Here is an 18,912-nt window from a genome sequence, read left to right as displayed (position 1 = left end):
ACTATCCTGTGATATTCCCCTTGTGTATTTTTAAACTTTTCTCTGAAAAGGTGTGTAAAGTATTCCTAGAAACACAATTTGATTTTGAACTTAACATGTTAATTGACTTTTTTTTCCAGTAGTTTTCATCAACTGTTAACAGATTGAATCAACCTTGTAGAGATTTTCTCTACCTTGTGATCATTGTTTTCCTTTTTTCTATGTTCCCTATGCTGTACTTCTCATCTCCATTACTTACTTATTTTATAACTGGAAGTTTTTACCTCTTAATCCCCATCCCTATTTCACCTGTCATCCCCACCAACTTCCCGTACAGCAACCACCAGTTTGTTGGTTGTATTTGAATCTGTTTGTTACTGTTATTACTTGTTTATTCTTTTGTTTTTTAGATTCCACATGTAAGTGAAATTATGTGGTATTTGTCCCTCTCTGCATGATTTATTTCACTTGGATTTTTACTCTCTACATTCATCCATGTCATTGAAAATGGCAAGATTTCATTGTTTTTAATGGCTGAGTAATATTCCTGTGTGTGTGTGTGTGTGTGTGTGTGTGTGTGTGTGTGTGTGTGTACCATATATTCTTTCTCCACTCATCTCTCTACATTTGGGCTCTTTCTACAATTTGGCTATTGTTGATAATGCTGCCATAAACATCGGGGTGCATGTACCCCTTTGAGTCAGTATTTTTATATCTTTGGGTAAATACCTAGTAGTGCAATTGCTGGGTCATAGGGTAGTTCTGTGTTTGTTTGTTTGTTTTAACGTTTATTCATCTTTGAGAGACAGAAAAAGACAGGGCATGAGCGGGGAAGGGGTAGAGAGAGGGAGACACAGAATCCGAAGCAGGCTCCAGGCTCCGAGCTGTCAGCACAGAGCCTGACGCGGGGCTCTAACTCACCAACTGCAAGATCATGACCTGAGCCGAAGTCGGACGCTCAACTGACTGAGCCATCCAGGAGCCCCAGGGTAGTTCTATTTTTACTTTTTGAGGCATCTCCATACTGTTTTCCAGAGTGATTATACCAGTTTGCATTCCCATCAACAGTGCACAAGGGTTCCTTTTTCTTTATGTCTTTGTCAATATTTTTTATGTCTTTCCCTTTTAATATTAATCATTATGACAGGTGGGAGATGATATGCCATTGTGGTTTTGATTTACATTTCCTTGAAGACCAGTTGTGTTGATCATCTTTACATTTGTCTGTTGACCAACTGTATGTCTTCTTTGGAAAAAGTTCTGTTTAAGTCCTCTGCCCATTTTTAAATCAGATTATCTGAGGGTTTTTTGGTGTTGAATTTTATAAATTCTTTATGAGTTCTGGATAGTAACCCCTTTTTTGATATATCATTTGCAAATATCTTCTCCCATTGGTTAGGCTGCATTGTCATTTCATTGATGGTTTCCTTTGTTTTGCAAAAGCTTTTGATTTTGCTGTTTATTTTCATAAGTTTTTGTTTTTGTTTGGAAAAGGCACTGGATCAGGATTCAGGAAACCCAAATTCTATTCCTGAATATTCCTTTGCTCACTATGTTTTAGCCATTGAAATGTTCCCTGCTTCCCCCACTAGAAAATGTTTATGCTAGAGAGACACTTGGGTGGCTCAGTCAGTTAGGCTCTTGGTTTTGCTCAGGTTATGATCTCATGGTTCATGGGATCGAGCCCCGCATTCTGGCATAGAGCTGGCAGCCAGACCCTAGTCTGCTTAGGATTCTCTCTCTCCATCTCTTCCCCTGCCCTATAAGCTCGTGCTCGCTCTCTCTCTCTCTCTCTCTCTCCCTCTTTCTCCAAATAAATAAATATTTAAAACAAGAAAATGTTTATGCCAATGTGAGTGTAGCCTCATGAGAAAGTGTCAAAGTTTGTATTAGGAGATCTGCATTTTTTTTAAAATACAAAGGAAAACAACAGCAATTTTCTATGTTACAAAGTCATTCTTAAAACTGTGGAATAAAGAATTAGGGTACAGTTGAACTAAACAAGTTGTGGTATATGTGAAATATGTAACTACATTCCATCTTCATAATGCAACAAAACAACTGCAGCACTATCGGGAGCTGAGGGCTATAAAGAAGCATAAAGCATTGCCTCACATGCAAGAGCTCTGTGTTCAAGCCAGCAGGGAGCGCAGTGGTGCCCTACCAGGTGTGCAGTGCTACAGAGATCAGAAGAGAAAGTAGTTATGTCTCTCCGGATGGCCAACAGGCACATGAAAAGATGCTCAACGTCGCTCCTCATCAGGGAAATACAAATCAAAACCACACTCAGATATCACCTCACGCCAGTCAGAGAGGCTAAAATGAGCAAATCAGGAGACTATAGATGCTGGAGAGGATGTGGAGAAACGGGAACCCTCTTGCACTGTTGGTGGGAATGCAAATTGGTGCAGCCACTCTGGAAAACAGTGTGGAGGTTCCTCAAAAAATTAAAAATAGACCTACCCTATGACCCAGCAGTAGCACTGCTAGGAATTTACCCAAGGGATACAGGAGTACTGATGCATGAGGGCACTTGTACCCCAATGTTTATAGCAGCACTTTCAGCAACAGCCAAATTATGGAAAGAGCTAAATGTACATCAACTGATGAAGGGATAAAGAAATTGTGGTTTATATACACAATGGAATACTACGTGGCAATGAGAAAGAATGAAATATGGCCTTCTGTAGCAACGTGGGTGGAACTGGAGAGTGTGATGCTAAGTGAAATAAGCCATACAGAGAAAGACAGGTACCATATGGTTTCACTCTTATGTGGATCCTGAGAAACTTGACAGAAACCCATGGGGGAGCGGAAGGAAAAAAAAAGAGGTTAGAGTGGGAGAGAGCCAAAGCATAAGAGACTCTTAAAAACTGAGAACAAACTGAGGGTTGATGGGGGGTGGGAGGGAGGGGAAGGTGGGTGATGGGTATTGAAGAGGGCATCTTTTGGGATGAGCACTGGTTGTTGTATGGAAACCAATTTGACAATAAATCTCATATATTAAAAAAAATAAAATAAAGTAGTTATGTCTCTATGGGAACCAGAAGAAGGATGGCATTTGAACTGTATCTACATGGTAGGGCACATAGGCAGGACTAGTATGGTGGCAGGAATACTGAAGCAAATTTTGGAAAAGTATAACATAACTGTAGACCAATGGTAAGGACAGAGCCTAGATGATAAGCTAAGAAATTGATTTAGTAGAACAGGGAGCTAGAGTAACCCCCCCCCCCCCACCTCCTCACACACCTCTTTACATGAAGATATTACCTGGGTTATATGGTAGCAAATCCTAGAGAAGAGTGATGTGTATGTTATTGCCATTCAACATTGTAAATAGCCAGGCAAAAGCAGAAAAAGGTCCAAAAGGTCTACCCATGAATCAGAGGATTCCCAGGTATAAGGCAAATTCCTTGGATCATAGGAGGGGGGAGCAAGGTGATGAACAGGAAAGGCCTGGAGCTGTTGCTAAGAAGGAAGTAGGGGTCACTTACACTTCACTGGCTACAAAACCTTGCAAGGTGCAGACTGGTCTCTGTGTTAACCCTCTCCTCACCAAGTTTTGTATCTTCTAGCTCACTACCATTCTCTCTGTCCTGCCCTTTTTCTCAACCTCTAATGTTACTGCTTTTGTCCTGTTCCCCTTTATCTCTTGAATAGCAAAGGTTCTACACTGCAAACTTCTACACTGACAAGAATGAATTTCAGGTAAAATTAAGCAAGTGATACCATGTCAGTTCCTGTGGGATGTGGGAAGGAGGAATGCTCTGAGCTACTGATAGGAGAAATGGATGTCTGGACTATTGTAATAATTTTGTCCTTCCTGCTTCTGGTTTATACTACCCTTCATGCAGCTGATAGAGTGATCTTTCAACATACCAACCATGATTAGGCTACTCATTTCCATAGGGGCTTCCCAGTGCCTGTAGGAGGAAGCCCAAACTCCTTGATGTGGCAGTAGCCGCTCAGAGCTGTGACTTTGGAGGGTTAATTGTATAACCATGTGTAAGAGAAGTAGACTATTCATTCAAGACCAACAAGAGAACTCGAGGTCATCTAGTCTGGGCTTTCCTAAACTTCTCTCATCAGTCATGAATGTAATAGACTCCTGCTGCATCAGTCTTCCAAGGAAAGTCCCAGGAGTGTGTGTTTAATGACTGGAGCTCTCCCAGAGCATTCTTATGATCAGGTAGTTTGGGGAAACAGTGATAAAGCCCATCACCTTTTACACCAGAAGCCATATTCCAGAAAGGAGGGACCAAAAGGAGGAGAGTTGTGAATGAGACTGTAGACCTCATGATAATGTCACCAGAGTATACATGCCAGAGCCTAATCTAAGGTCCACTTGGGGGCTCCTGTGAATGTATGACCTTGGCATGTAGAGACTTTTCTCCCACTCCTGTCAGTCCTGTGGGGCCACAACAGTAGCAACTCTTTGGCAACAGTGACTGGGGAAAGTAGTGGACGAGCAGGAGGAAGAGAAAAATCCTAGACTGCATTCCCATTGAGGAACCAGAATCAGGTAGATTTTTGCCCCCAGCTTCTAGTTGTTCAGAAGCAGCTGAAAGTAAGCAAGATTTGACTGAGTACAGCAGAATTTGTTGCTGGTATTTATATACTTAGCTTTTTGCTTTTTTCCCCTGCTTGCCAGTGCTCTCACCTCCTCATCCCCCCAGTGAGTCCTTGTTCTCAAACCTTTCTTCTCTAGATACATCGAAATGGCTTTGTTGTCATCAGCCATACTTTGAGGCAGTGTTTTGCTTTGACCAGGCATTTGTACTACCCATCGTTCTCTCTGTCTCTGTCTCAGTTTAAAAATATAAATTATTTCAGGCAGCAGTAGAAGCTGAAAAAAATAATTGCAATAGAAGGTCAAGAAAGCCACCTTGCCCCTGAAATGATAATTTTCCACAGGTTGCCTCACAGTTTTCTTCAGCCACTCAACTCACATTTAATGGATGGGACATTGTGCTAAGCACTGTGTTGAATATTTGGCAACCAGAAGAGAACAGGGAAATATGCAAATAATCATAATAAGTAACAGGGCTTTGTCTTTTTCTTTGACTTGCTCACAGTCTGATGAGGATAAAAACTCAACCAGATAGAGGCATCTGGATGGTTCTGTCAGTTAAGCATCTGACTCTTGATTTCAGCTCAGGTCATAATCTCAGGGGTCATGAGATTGAGCCCCGCATCAGGCGCAGAGCCTGCTTGGGATTTTCTCTACCCCCCTCTCTCTGCCCCTCCCTTATTCTCTCTTTCTCTTTCCCTCTCAAAATAAATAAATAAACATAAAAAAAAAAACTCAACCAGATAATACTGTAAGACACAGATATGTATAACATACATAGGATCCTAGGGAACAGAATAGTTAACCTTTTGGGGGCATGGGACAAGAAGGCTTTACAGAGATACATTTTAATTTGGACCTAAATCATCAGAAGGTTTTTACTATGAAGGTAACAGGGAGAAGGAAGGATATTCCAAGTATAAGGAGTGGCACATACAAGGGTACAGAGGCAGGAGAATTTTGTCACATTCAAAGAAAAAAACTAAGCAAAACAGAAGGTCTGTATGGAAAGTGTAGAGTGAGTGGCAAGGAGTAGAAGGAAATGATGCTGAAAGGGTAGGTGGGAAGTGAAGGGTCTACCATGTGGCAGACTGTATTTTTCAAGTGATATACTTTTTCAAAATGACTTCACCAATATATATTCCATCCCACAGTATCTACGTTCCTCCATCCAGAGGTGAGGGCTCTGTTCCCTCTCGTCGAACCTGGGATACCTTTATAACCTTTCTGACCAATAGGATGTGGCAGAAGTGATGCCGCATGACTTCTAAGGCTTCTTCTAAGGCTCGTTCAGAGAAGACACTATGACTTCCACCCACTGTGCTTCCACCCTACCCTCCTCCTATTCTTCTCCTCCTGCCTCCCTCCCTGTTTCTGGACCCTTGTCTTTGGAAGTCAGCATGTCGTGAGGAAGGCCAGGCCAAGTGGAGAAGCTAAGTGTGGGTGTTCTGGCTCCTGGCCCCAGCTAGGGCTCAGATGTAGGATGAACAGGCCTCTAGATGACTTTGGCCGGTGAGTCTTTATGCAAGGCCCTGGACCTTGCAAAGCAGTCACAAACCAGGCCTCCTATATTCCGCCTGAATGTCTACCCACAGTGACCCTGAGAGATAATAAATCATTATTATTGTTTGAAGCCAATTGGTTTTGGAGTAATTTTTTATGCAGCAATGGATGACAAATACAGTCATGCCAAAGAGTTGCATGACTTCATCTTAAAAACACTGAGGAGAGCATAAGAATTGCAGATTAGAGAGATAGCCCTGGTGCAATATGGAAATAGGATGGTGGTGGAAGGGTGGTTTACAGGCTGGGAAGACAGGAAGCTATTACAGTTATCCAGATCAGAGGGAATGGTAGGGCAGGAAAGCATTTCTGATTTTTTAGCAAACTTTCTTAATTTTAGTTTGGTTTAGGAATTCTCTCACTTTTATGTACCCAAATGGTGACAGTCAGTAAAGAGAGCAAAACACTTGAGCTGACTCTCTTTCACTCTCCCCTATCTCAGCTTTTTTCTCCACTTTCTTATATCCAGATCCTAGACTTTTCGAGTCTGTTTTCATGGTGCCCTCATTCCTCCCTAATGATGTCTAGTGCCCAACAGCACACTCCTCCTAGCTGGTGTCTTCCTGCCTTCTCTCTAAGTGTGAAGGTCATGGTGCCAATCTTCTCATCTAGAGTTTCTGTTGTCTCTAGCTCATCGGCATCTGGGTTCAGAGGAAAGCATAGTCCTGGAGTTTTGTAGGGGGTATAGGAGGACATGTTTGAGGGAAAGGGGATCTCAACTGTTGGGGGAGTAGATCCTAGCTTTTTTTAATACAGATGAGTTAAATAATGATAATCCTGAGACCTATATGATTTATACTATAGAGTACTATTTTTGATGATTGTAAATACTGAAGGAGTAATGATGTGTTTCTTAACATACATTATTTGGTCATATAGTGTTAACAGTACAATATCATTCACCACTTAGAGCAAGACTCTAACTGTTGCCTGTTGTCATGTATATATAGTAGAATGTATAAGTCTAAGAGGTATTTAGAAAAGCAATGCAGGCCAAAAATAAAATGAATTAAAATTTTTCCTTCATTTTGCTTGTGCTTCATTCTTCCTGCTAAGTATTAGACTCATCTCTAAATTTATCTAGGAGTACTTGGCAATAATATCTTACATGCACTATCATGCAATTTTATTCATTTTGGTTACATTTGTGATTCAACTTCCAGAACTACCATATTGAGCAATTTCTTTCTGTCAGGATCTTACATATTCATGACCTTACTCAATCCTTACATTAGTTCACAAGGTAGTATTTTATCTCTATTTTATAGTTAGGAAAGCTTTCCTTATTCTAAGTTAAGCAACATGCTGAAGGCTAAATTGTTGCAGGATTTTTTATCACAATACCTGGGATTTGTTGTCTCGCCGCTTCGATGAATGAAGAGGTGGACACAAAATGAGCAGCAGGCAAAAGTCTATTAGTGTATAAAATAGAAAGTAAGAATAGAAGGAAAGCTCTCTACAGAGAGGGGGACATTCAAAAGTGAATGCCAGAGGGCTATAGGCGAGAGTCCTAGTTTTAGGAGGTTCTGGTCAGCCCTCCCTCTTCCATTCTCCCTTGTTCCTTCTCAGATTCTACTCTCACTGACTTGATAGCTCTGGGTGCTGGGTTGTCCATTCCTGATTGGCTCATTTCCATTGTCCGAGGGGTGGTCTATGGCCATACTTAGGTCTTTTGTCAAATTCCTGAGGGGAAACCTGAGAGGGAGTAGGTGGGGTCTGTTACATTCTTAAGAGGAACCTTATGCCTAAGGATGTTTGCTGTGGTCAGACACTCCCGGCATTGTCCCAAAATAGGTGTTTCCCTCTCCCCCTGCCACCCAGGGACCGCTGACCCTAATCTTTCCCTCTGCCTACTGAATCCTGTCTTCTTTTTTTTTTTTTTTAATATATGAAATTTATTGTCAGATTGGTTTCCATACAACACCCAGTGCTCATCCCAAAAGGTGCCCTCCTCAATACCCATCACCCACCCTCCCCTTCCTCCCACCCCCCATCAACCCTCAGTTTGTTCTCAGTTTTTAACAGTCTCTTATGTTTTGGCTCTCTCCCACTCTAACCTCATTTTTTTTTCCTTCCCTTCCCCCATGGGTTTCTGTTACGTTTCTTAGGATCCACATAACAGTGAAACCATATGGTATCTGTCTTTCTCTGTATGGCTTATTTCACTTAGCATCACACTCTCCAGTTCCATCCACGTTGCTACAAAAGGCCATATTTCATTCTTTCTCATTGCCACATAGTATTCCATTGTGTATATAAACCACAATTTCTTTATCCACTGAATCCTGTCTTCTATCATAAAATGATTCTCAGTAATAAAGCAGGGCCTTGATGTTACATATTTTAGTTTTTAAATTCAGAATTCTTTTTACTGTGTACCAGAAAGCATGATGGACTTAGGCCATATTTTTTTCAATAGCTGTAATCGAAGGCAAACTGCTTTCATTTGTTTTTACTCACACAGTGACAAACTGACAGGTTATACTCAACTGGTTGGTTGGATATTCAGATCTGGCCTGCTAAGCCTTTTAATATGTGGACGGTTTCAGCTCTCCCTGTGTCAGCAACTGCCCTGGCACTCAGTCATTTTCCAACACACTGTGAGAATTTGCACATAGTTCTGGTGCCTAACAACTCACACTCTGGAGCCAACTATTTGGATTCAGATCTTAACTCTACTGCTTGTTAGTTCTGTGACCTTGAGGTAGTACTTTACCACCCTGTGCCTTAGTTACTTCACCTTTGAAATGTAGATAATAACAGTGTGCCTATCTTGTGAGTTTGTTGTTAGGATTAAATGAGTTAAATAGTAGATGAAGTTTTTAGAACATTGCCTAGAACATAGTAAATGCTATTTAAGTATTATTATTATTATTATTATTATTATTAATATTATTATTATTATTCCAGGAACCTAAGGAATCAGTATGAAATCAGCTTGGCAATTTAATAGCACACATTTATGTTTAGTTATGTGTGGATATGTATACGGCTGTTTTTTTTTTTTCTTCCTTCCTTCCTTCCTTCCTTCCTTCCTTCCTTCCTTCCTTCCTTTCACAGCCTAATTTCCAACCAAAATGTAAGAATTCCATTGTCTGGAACTTGAAAAATCTCTCTCCCTTCAGTCATCATGGTATCCAGACAAAATAAATGATGACATATTAGTTTGCTAGGGCTGCCATAGCAAAATGCCATTGACTGGATGGCTTGCACAGAGAAATGTATTTTCTCACTGCTCTAGTGGCTGAAAGTCCAAGATCAAGGTGTCCTTAGGTTTGGTTTTTCCTGAGGTCTCTCTCCCTGGCTTGAAGATAGCTGCCCTCTGGCTACCTTTTCATGTTCCTCTTTACTCTGTGTGAGCACATCCCTGGTATCTCTTTGTGTGTACAAATTTCCTCTTCTTCTAAGGACACTGGTCAGATAGGATTACTTTCTTATCACCTCTTAAAAGGCCTTATCTCCAAATATGGGTTACAGTCTGAAGAGGGAGGAATTATGAATGGGGCAGGAATAGGAGGGCAGACTATCTAAATTATTTTATGTTACCGTGTCTACTGGGTAGGAGCTATGGTCCCTTACTGTTGTTATGTAAATCCCCACAATTTCCCAAGGTTACTGTCCCTGGGAGTTGGAGACCTGCATAGGTTGCTGGTTGAAGTATGATGGCTTGTTAAATCCTCCTGGGCACTCAGCTGGATTCTGAGTTCTGAGGGAAGGTGAGAAGTAAAGCCACCCCTCAGAGCCCCCTGGGCTACTTGCCAGGTGCCACTATGCTTATGTGACATAGAACCAGGAGGGACCGAGAAAGTGGATCTGCTAGAAAATGCTAGGATTGATCAGAGTATTTTCTCTAGGTTTACTTCAAAAGTTTTTGATCATTTAACTTGAAAATAGCTATAACTTGGCTTTTTCAAGGCAGTCAGCAGAAAGAAAGGAGGGAGACTGGAGCCAGCAGCTAAGCCTGTGCGGGCAGGGCAAGACAACACTAGGTTCACATCCCGTTTATCAGTCAGCCCTGGAGGCATCAAAAGGTTTACTGAAGGGATGTGCTCCTGCATGGGTGGGCTTAATCAAACTACTCACTCTAATCATCTTGTCACTCATTTGCAAGTGGTTTTCCTCACTAAAATACCATTAACATGAGGAGAGGGAAGTGTAACCAGGGCAATGGGGAGTGGAATCAGTGCAGTTTGGTATCAGCGATCTTCAAAATTATCTTGTCTGATTTCCCATTTTCCCAGAAGGCACTGATGTCACACGTTCTTGTCCTCCATCTCCTAAAGTTGATTCCCCTCTGATCAATAACACTCAACACTTCCTGGCCTTCTTTTTAAGATTTTATCTCCGTATAGAAAGAAATGAACTTCTGAATTTTTTCATACCCTTCTCTTCTGCTCTTGTCTTCCCATCATCAATAACATAAAAAGGAATGATCAGTTTAATTTATAGGCTAAAAATTGTTAAAATTATTGATAAGATTATGAAATAGCTGTGCTATAGCTATGAGAGAGTTTTGGATTTAAAGTCATAGGATTTGGATTTACATTCTAATTCCACTGTTTACCAACCCTGCAAGGCCAAGTCACTCTTTACTCTCTCTGCACCTCTGCTTCCTCACGTACAAGATGGAATACCTCTCTCAGGAATATATTGAGAGTTACATAGGGTATAGTTTATTTAAAAAAAAAAGTGTTACACCTAGCACTGGGTCTTATCTATAGAAGGTACATGGCATATCTTCATTAAATCCAAATCTGTTTTACTAGCAATCAAAAAAAAAAAATCTTTGTGTTATGTAAATTTTCAAACATAGACAGAAGGAAAAGGAGAATTCTAACAACCCCTAATGTACCCCTTACCCGCTGTTCAACATATGTCAACAGGTTGTCAAACTCATTTTACTTAACAACACTTTGCGTTTCTGGAATATTTTAAAGCAAATCTTAGCCACTGTGTTATGTCGCATGTAAATACTTGAGCATGCATCTGTAACTTACCACCATAGCATTTTTATACCTAACAGAATTAAGAGTGATTCCTTAATATCATCTGTAACCTGGTTGATATGCAAATATTCTTGATTGTCTTAAGGAGATTTGTTTTAGTCAATTTGTTGCAATAAGGATTCAGACAAGGCCCACAGTGCGCATTTATTGTGCTTAAGTCTCTTGTTTAAAAATAGTCCCCAATTTCTTATATTTTTTAACTTTATGCCATCAATTCGTTAGAAACAAACATGTTATTTGTGTTATAGAATTATTTACTTTCTGTATTTAGCTGTTGTTCTGGATGCATGATGTTGCTCAACTTTTTCTTTTATCTCCTGAACTTCCTGTAAACTGATGGTTGGATCTAGAGGCCTGATTATGTTCATTTCCAAATTTTATAGACAAGAATGCTTCATAAACAGTACAGAGTTAGCAATCTTTTGAGAATGACTTATGATGTATTTCTCACTATTTTGCCATCAGTCTCAGAAATCTTTCTCTGCCACAAACCCAGGCATATAATGACCATGGTGGCAGTTCCATTCAGTTGACTATAAAACTCTTATCTTACATTGCCACTGAATGTGGCTGTCTGTATTCTTCTATTGTTGTTGTTTTATTTTGTTTATTTTTTTAGGTAAAAGTCTAGAATTTAGTACTGTTTTAGAAACTATATGCCCCTAACTCTAGTGAATCACCACTTTTGTAAGTCACTCACCATTCACTTCATATACATAGATATTTAGTTAGAATTCATGTTGCATCACAGTATATTTAAAACAATGAGTCATTGTCTCAAATTGAATGTGATAGGAATTATTCAGAAGACAATAGTCACCTTCTCTATAGTCATTCCTTAAATTAAAAATAAGAAGTTTTAGATTCTGGATAATTCAGAATTCCAAAATAATTCTCCCTCAATTGTGTAGATACTCTCTTGAAATAGTGAGTCAATTCACATGATTCCCCTCAAGTAGTTTCACAAATAAATATTTATCAAGCCCTACTTTGAATAACTCAAGTTTGCAAGAAACTACAAGGTAAGACTTAGTTTCTGCCCTCAGGGACTAAGTTTGTTAGGGAAGATAGTGAGTACATCAATAGTTATAGTGTGAAGTATGTTTTGTAAGAGTGACAAAAGCAAAGCATGCAAAAATTTACTTTAGAAGCACATGGGATAGTTTTTGGTAGTATTTGAGATGAACTTTGAAGATTTAGAAGGTTTTGTTTGGCCCTTGGAAGATGAGAAATGGTGGCTTTGGCAGGAACGGAACATACAAAAAAGCCTAAAAACCAGGCTTGAAATCAATCCACTTAGAGAGATGAACAGAGGGACGCCTGGGTGGCTCAGTCGGTTAGGCATCCAACTTTGGCTCAGGTCATGATCTCACGGTTCTTGTTTTGCAGCCCCACATCAGGCTCTGTGCTGACAGCTCAGAGCCTGGAACCTGCTTCAGATTCTGTGTCTGCCTCTCTCTCTCCTCCCCACCCCCACTTGTGTTCTCGTTCTCTCTCTCTCTCTCTCTCTCTCTCTCTCTCAAAAACAAATAAATAAACATTAAACAAAATTAAAAAAAAGAGAGAGAGATGAGAAGGGATAGAGAGAGAAAAGCAAGTCTATCCCTCCTTTCCTTCCTTCCTTCTTCCCTCCGTCTCTCTCTCTCTCTCTCTCCCTTTCTTTCCTTCTTCCTTCCTTCTTTCCTTCTTCTTTTCTTTCTTTTCTTTCTTTCTTTCTTTCTTTCTTTCTTTCTTTCTTTCTTTCTTTCTTTCTTTCTTTCTTTCCCTTTCTTTCTTTCTCCCTTCCTTCCTCCCTCCATCCCATTCTTCCTCCCTTCTTCCCTTCCTTAATTCGGAAGGTAACATAAAAACATTAAAGTAAGATGACATAAAGTGGTGCCAAAACCAGAAGAAGGAAGAGTTTTAAAATGAAAGGAAGCACCATTATTCACAGTAGCAAAAAAATGGAACAACTCAAATGTTCATCAATTAATGGATGTATAAACACATGTGGTATATCTGTACAATGGAATACTGTTCAACCATAAAAACGAATGAAGGACTGTTATACATTACTATATGGACGAACCTTGAAAACATACTAAGTGAAAGAAGCCAGTCAACAAGGGACTACATATGAGATTCTATTTATATAAATTGTATAAAAGAGACAAATCCATGGAGAGAGAAAGCAGATTAGTGGTTACCTAGGCCTGGTGGGGGGGGGGGGCAGTGGGCAGGTGGAAGGATTGGAGGGTGATGACTAAGGAGAGTGGGATTTCTTTTTGGGGTAATGAAATGTTCTAAAACGGATTGTAATGATCACTGCACAACTCTGTGAATATATTAAAAGTCATTGGATTTTATACTTTATTGGAATGAATTGTATGATATGTGAATTATATCTCAGTCTAGTTGTTTAAGAAAAAAAATAATGAAGGGAGTGGTCCACTGTATCACTTTTACCAGGAAGTTCAAGAAGAATGAATTAAAAGTTCATTGGTGACCTTTAAAAGGGGAACTTATTCTCTAGAATGGTGGGAGCTGAAGTGAGTGGGTGAAGAGGAAGTAGAAGTAGATTTGCCTTTTAAGATATTTGGCCATAAGGGGTGAGACCATAGGATATGAGCACTTCACTGTACCCCTACACAGCCTCAACATTTATTTTTCAAAATCATCTCATTAATATTAATTATTTCTAAAGAAAACCATTCTTTTGGGCTAGGGTTTACCTTTCTTAGTTCTTGAGCTTATTTTCCACTCTCAGTCCAAGACTCTTGCCTGATTTACTATGTTCTTTCTCAGTTTAATAATAAAGAAGCCTCATACAAATCCAAGTTATGGCACATTGTACAAAATAATTGGTCTGTAATGATTAAAAGTGTCAAGATAAGACAGTCCAGAAAAACTGAGGAACCCTTCCTCACTGAAGGACTCTGAAGAATTAGTGTGATAACTAAATGTAACACATGATTCTAGACTGCCTTCTTCTATTATAAAAGACATAATTGGGGCAAATGTTGAGACATGATGGGGTCTGAGGATTAGGTAATAGTAATATATCAATGGTTGCCTCTTGATTTTGATAGTTTTATCATTCTATGTGAGAGAATGTCCGTGTGTATAGTGGGCAACACTAAGGTGAATGGAAGTGATCAGCATCATTTGGCAACTTACTGTCAAATAGTTCAGGAATACAGTTCTTTGTGTAATTCCTGCAACTTTCTATAAATCTGAGATTGTTTCAAAAATATAAATGCAAGTATCATCATGCAAGAAGTAAAAATAAGATAGAAAGATAGAAAGATAATCCTCCCAGCAACCTGAATAAGTTAGTACAAATCCTTCTTGAAGGAACAAAAAAGTTCATCCTGATCTCAAAGGATTCCCACTTAGGAATTCATAGTTAAAATCATAGAACACAAGAAAATAAGTTATGAGGAAGAGTTGAAGCAATACATAGCAGAATTAGAACCATAAAGACTTCAGATAATGAAATTAGCAAAAAATATAAAATTCATGCTTAACATGTATTAAAATATGTTTAACATGCTTAATGAGGTAAAAAGGAGTCTTGAACATATACGGAAGACTATAAAAACAACCAAAAAGCTTGGAAAAAAAAGAATCAAATAGAAATTCTAGAAAAGAAAAATATGATTGAAAGTAAACATATTAAATTTGCTATTAAAGATTAGACATAGTTCAAGAAAGAATGAGTGAACTTGAAGATAGAGTCAAAGACAAATTCCAGACTGTAGTTCAAAGAGCTAAAAGGATAGAAAATATGAAAGAGGTAAAGAGGTACAGAGGCTAGATTGTGAAGGACTAACGAATGTGTGCTTGGAATTTTGGAGAGGAATAACAGAATTGAAAAGAGTCAGTATTTGAAGAAGCATGAGGTTGAGAATTCCCCCAGAATTGTTGAAAGACAATCAACAGTTGTCAAAAAAAATTGTCAAAAATCATCTGGCAAATGCCAAAGAGAAGCTGGTTTTTATCTAATATTGGGATCACACTTATATAAATGAGAAACATTTAATGCTCCTGGCTTAGAAGACTTAATGTGTAAATATGCCAGTTTGCCCCACATGATTATTTAATGCAATTCCAATAAAAATCCCAATTAGTATTTTCATGATATTTAATAGCTCAACTCTAAAAGATATGTGGAAATACACAATGCCCAGGAGATCAAAGATACTCTTAAAAATGAACAAGTTGGGAGAACTTGCTCTACCATGTATCAAGATTTATTATAAAGCTATAGTAATTAAGTTAGTGTGACATTTGTTCAGAGATAAAGAAATAGACCACTGGAATGAATATAGAGCCCAGAAAAGATCTATGTGAGTACTGACAGAAGGGCACTGAAGGGCAGGGGGCAAAAAGGCAGACTTTTTAAACATGTGAGGCTAAAACAATTGGCCATCCAAATGAGGAAAAATGAAATTAGATTTCTACCTTACAGGATACAGAAAAACCAATACTTGATGATTAAAAATCTAATATAAAAGACAAAATTAGAAATCTCTAAGAAGATTATATAGAAGAGTATCTTTGTGACCTTAGGATTTGGGAAGGATTTTTTTAAACGAGATATAAAAAACTAAAAAGGAAAAGACTGATAAGTTGGATTTCATTTAAAGTTAAGAATGTTGAGTCATTAATTTTGCATTTAAAATGTTGTATTCTTGGGGCGCCTGGGTGGCTCAGTTGGTTACGTGTCCGACTTCGGCTCAGGTCATGATCTCATGGTCCGTGAGTTTGAGCCCCGCGTTGGGCTCTGTGCTGACAGCTCAGAGCCTGGAGCCTGTTTCGGATTCTGTGTCTCCCTTTCTCTCTGACCCTCCCCTGTTTGTGCTGTGTCTCTCTGTCTCAAAAATAAATAAACGTTAAAAAATTTAAAAAAAAATAAAAAAGAAAAATAAAATGTTGTATTCTTTTTCTTAAGAAGGCACCCAAATTGTATATCTCCACTGCCTACAAAACTGCCTACATCTAGCCCTTTCAAGCAATACCTCCTTTATTTCCTAAGCATACTTTATTCCTAAAGACAATATTGTAGATATAGGCCTTTTCTATTTTCTTCTTTACTTTTAGGTTTGTAATAATTTCATTAAGAAATTTCTCTTCCTGAACCCAGGAAGGATGCCATGGTCTCTTTATAATAAAAGCTTCTATTCCTTTTGATCTGCTCATGAATACAATTATCCACCATTTGTAGAAGAAACCAGATCTCAAACCATGGTCATAACTGCCCAAACCAACAAAACCAGAGCCAACCTGAGACCACTTCAGCCTATGAACAAATATGTGATTCCAAGAAGCTAAGTCATTCACCACTACTTCTCTTGGCCCTAGTGATAGCTCAAACACAAGGGACTTATGTGGTTCTTCCTAACTAGACCTGGCAAGAAACTCACACTTTAGTGTTTTGGAGCCCAAGTAGAATCAGCCTAGCTCTCTTTAGAGTCTAAAGTCATGGTCGCTAACCTTACTGATAAACCAAAGAAAAGCAATGAAAATTGTTCATTCAACTAATGCCTAAAACACCTGTACCTTAAAGCTCTGCCTGTTTTGAGATGAAATTTTCCTGGGATAATATGACATAGTACCCAATAACTTAATCCCTGCTTCAACCAGGCTGAAGCTAAGCTGAATCTGTTTGGGCCAAATTTGTGCCCACCTAGGTCATATCAAGGTTCACGTACTACATGCACCTATTAAAGCTGTGCTGTCCCTCTCCAATTATAAATAGCTGCATAGTTATAAAAACTTGCCAACCTACAAACTCCCTCAAACTGTCAAAGGTAAATACTATGTGACTTTAAACACTAAAGTCCTGTATTTCCTCACATGGGTGCCCCCAGAAGCCTCAACCACTACATGATATTTTAGACTTCATAGTATCAGTTCTTACACTTTATATAAACAACAACTGGATATCTGCATTATATATATAAATATAGGTCTCATTTTTTGCCTATTTGCTTGAAGAGTTCTTTTCTCATTAACTAGAAATGCCCTTATTTGTCATTCTGTATTATTTTTACTGGTATATATGGTTTGTCTTTTCAACGTGAAGATTCAGTTTTTCATTTGCTTTAGAGACATTTAAAATGTTCTCTGTGGGGTGCCTGGTGACTCAGTGACTCAGTGCCTGGGTCGTGATTTCATGGTTCGTGAGTTCGAGCCCTGGATCAGGCTCTGTGTTGACAGTGCAGAACTTGCTTGGGATTCTCTCTTTCCCTCTCTCTTTAACCCCTTCCCTGCTTACAATCTCTCTCTCTCTCTCTCTCTCTCTCTCTCTCTCTCTCACCCTCTCCCTCCCTCAAAATAAATAAATAAACATTTTTAAAAATTTTTTTCTGAAAACTTTTTTTTCTGTCTTATTTTTTGGGCTTTCTATAATAGAGATAGCAATTACCCTTATGTTGGATTGTCTCCTCTGTTTCCTTCTGCCTAATTGCTTCAATCCTTTTCTCTCATTTTTGTTTGCTTGTTCGTTTCTTTTTGGTTCACTCTGAATAGCCCAAGACTTCTGATCTCCAGAATCTCCAGAACCATAATATAATAAATTTATGTTATTTCAAGCCATTAAGTTTGTGGTAATTTGTTACGGCATCTAGGGAAATGAATGCAGACATTGTCCATCAGGGCCCATCCTCCTGGCCAGCAGTACGCACTACTTCTGTGGATGCCAGCTGACTCTCCCAAACTCAGCAAGGTGCCATGGATAATAGCAGGTCCTAAAGTCCCTGCACCTTTGCCAGCGCTCCATGGGGACATGGTCAGCATCTGCTTTTAGGACTTTTCCTTAGCTTTTACAAAGACTACTGACTTGTTACTACAATAAACGCCTTACCAATTGGAGAGTACTCATGAGAATCCTCAAGATTCTCTCTCCCCTGTTCTCTCTCTCTCTCTCTCCCAAAAGTAAAATAAAATATTAAAAAAAATAAATATGCAGCAGCCTAGGGAAAGTAGGAAGAGGGCTAGTGCCTGACGCATTTCAGAAGAAAGCTTTGCTATGGCAGCCAAGAATTAACCAGGCCAGGGCCTCTGTTTGCAGGGTAAGTTATAAAAAAGTGCTACTGCCTACTCCCTCCAGGTGCTTCCTCTAAACAGAAGCTAGACTCTTATGTACCCCGAGCTGACGTCTGGTATGTATATTCACCTCCAGTCCTTACCACTGAGTTATTGTATGGATTTTCATCAAAGTGTCCTTTTCAGTCTAGTCATTTATCTTATTGAAAAAAGTGAGAAGTTCTGTCATTTAAAAAAGCCTGCATCTCTTAGGCTGAGTAGAATTTTCATAAAAACAGGACCATGAAACAGTGAGAAACAGTGGTGAGTACTCACTGTACCTTTCTTCTTTTCCTGTTAGCATCTCAGATTTGCCTGCAGACTTCATTCATGCACTCAACGTTTACAGGCCTAAGAGCCTGGCTTTAGGCTGGGAAAAAAGAATACAAAGATAAGTAAAATGAACTCCAGGCAGGTAAAATAGTGATTGGATTCTTGATGGTCAATGGGATAAAAACATTATAAACTAAATCAGCACTAGAAGCTTGTAAAGGGTGGCATTCAAATATTAGATCTTGTAGAACAATTTTTGCTAATCATAGTTTATATGGATTAGAGTAAGCAAGGGCCAACCTCCAGCTGTGGCTTTCCAGTAGTCAACCCCCAGGTCATTCAAAGGCTTAACAATCTACAATTGGTCAAAAGAATTGTAATCACTTGTGGGGAGAATTCTACACTAGCTTGTAAGAAGCAGAGTCCCTTTACATAATTTGGATATTGTTG

At 39.1% G+C, this 18,912-nt stretch overlaps 1 protein-coding gene across 1 annotated transcript in view; it reads right to left on the bottom strand.

The window, feature by feature from the left end:
• The window catches only part of ALDH1A2 (aldehyde dehydrogenase 1 family member A2), a 130,074-nt gene extending 111,585 nt beyond the window's left edge, over positions 1–18,489 (bottom strand). Inside the window, exon 1 of the mRNA XM_053223965.1 lies at positions 18,471–18,489. The gene's annotated coding sequence lies outside the window, so the exon portion shown is untranslated. The remainder of the gene's footprint in view (positions 1–18,470) is intronic.
• Positions 18,490–18,912: the final 423 nt, after the last annotated feature.

The sequence above is a fragment of the Acinonyx jubatus genome, chromosome B3 (genome assembly GCF_027475565.1).
Source record: "Acinonyx jubatus isolate Ajub_Pintada_27869175 chromosome B3, VMU_Ajub_asm_v1.0, whole genome shotgun sequence".
NCBI classification, from domain to species: Eukaryota; Metazoa; Chordata; class Mammalia; order Carnivora; family Felidae; genus Acinonyx; species Acinonyx jubatus.
The sequence above is the reverse complement of the archived record's forward strand: the minus strand, read 5'-3'. Positions and strand labels throughout refer to the sequence as shown.